We start from the raw sequence: 2,150 nt of genomic DNA on the forward strand, positions 1-2,150 counted from the left end.
CTCAACACCTCTTCCCCAAAAAACCCCTCACCTATCAAATCCCACTATTCTCTTCACCACTCACATCCATCCTTCATAAAAACCCACCCTTGGCCGAACCACAAAGCCACCTCCATCTCCTCTATTTCTTCTTCTTCTACTCTTTTCTTTCTTCTTTTGCTCGAGGACGAGCAAACCTTTTAAGTTTGGTATGGTAAAAGCATTGCTTTTTGTTTTTCCATAACCATTTATGGCATCTAAGGCCAGATAAACCTCTAGAAAGAGGAAAGGGAAGGCAAAAGCTTCCACCTCCGAGTCATGGGAGATGGAGAGATTCATCTCAAGGGTGCATCAAGACCACTTCTATGAAGTTGTGGCCAAGAAGAAGGTGATCCCCGAGGTCCCTTTCAAACTCAAAAAGGGTCAACTTTGATCAAAGGTTGGACCAAGTCTTCATGGATACCACTAAGAAGAGGATGGAGCAAACAAGAGATCCCACTCATGGACATGAGGAAATTCCTCACCATAAAATCCCTGAGATGCCTCAAGGGATGCACTATCCTCCACAAAACTATTGGGAGCAAATCAACACCTCCCTAGGAGAATTGAGTTCCAACATGCGACAACTAAGGGTGGAGCACCAAGAACATTCAATCCTCCTCCATGAAATTAGAGAAGATCAAAGAGTCATGAGAGAGGAGAAACAAAGGCAAGGAAGAGACATTGAGGAGCTCAAGCACTCCATAAGATCTTCAAGAAGAAGAACAAGCCGCCATCACTAAGGTGGACCCGTTCTTTAATCTCCTTGTTCTTTATTTTTCCGTTTTTCGAATTTTTATGCTTATTTTTATCTAGTTTGTGTCTTATTACATGATCATTAGTTTCTAAGTATCTATGCCTTAAAGTTATGAATGTCCTATGAATCCTTCACCTTTCTTAAATGAAAAATGTTTTAATTACAAAAGAACAAGAAGTACATGATTTCGAATTCATCCTTGAAACTAGTTTAATTATTTTGATGTGGTGACAATACTTTTTGTTTTCTGAATGTATGCAAAAAAATGAACTGGTTCCCACAAGAACAGTTATAGGATGGCGTATGTGTATTGATTATAGAAGGCTCAATACAGCCACCAGAAAGGATCATTTTTCTTTACCATTCATAGACCAAATGCTAGAAAGACTAGCAGGTCATGAATACTACTGCTTCCTGGATGGATAGTCAGGTTATAATCAAATTGCAGTAGATCCCCAGGATCAAGAGAAAACGGCATTCACATGTCCATCTGGAGTATTTGTATATAGAAGGATGCCATTTGGCTGTGCAATGCACCTGCAACCTTTCAGAGGTACATGCTCTCAATTTTCTCTGATATGGTGGAAAAATTTCTGGAAGTCTTCATGGATGACTTTTCAGTATTTGGAGACTCATTCAGCTCCTGTCTTGACCATCTAGCACTTGTACTAAAGAGATGCCAAGAGACCAACCTAGTTTTAAACTGGGAGAAATGTTACTTTATGGTGACTGAAGGAATTGTCCTTGGGCACAAAATCTCGAACAAAGGAATAGAGGTGGATCAAGCTAAGGTAGAGGTAATTGAAAAATTACCACCACCAGCCAATGTTAAGGCAATCAGAAGCTTTCTGGGGCATGCAGGATTCTATAGGAGGTTTATAAAGGATTTTTCGAAAATTGCCAAACCTCTGAGCAATCTGCTAGCTGCTGACACGCCATTTATCTTTGATAAGGAGTGTCTGCAGGTGTTTGAGACCCTGAAAGCTAAGCTGGTCACAGCACCAGTCATCTCTGCACCAGGCTGGACATTACCATTTGAATTGATGTGTGATGCCAGTGACCATGCCATTGGTGCAGTATTGGGACAGAGGCATGACAAGCTTCTGCACGTCATTTACTATGCCAGTCGTGTTTTAAATGACGCACAGAAGAATTACACAACCACAGAAAAAGAGCTGCTTGCGGTGGTTTACGCCATTGACAAGTTCAGATCCTATTTGGTAGGATCAAAAGTGATTGTGTACACTGATCATGCTGCTCTTAAATATCTACTCACAAAGCAGGATTCAAAACCCAGACTCATCAGATGGGTGTTGCTTCTACAAGAGTTTGATATAGAAATAAGAGACAGAAAAGGGACAGAAAACTAAGTAGT

Source organism: Arachis duranensis, chromosome 1, assembly GCF_000817695.3.
Source record: "Arachis duranensis cultivar V14167 chromosome 1, aradu.V14167.gnm2.J7QH, whole genome shotgun sequence".
Lineage (NCBI taxonomy): Eukaryota > Viridiplantae > Streptophyta > Magnoliopsida > Fabales > Fabaceae > Arachis > Arachis duranensis.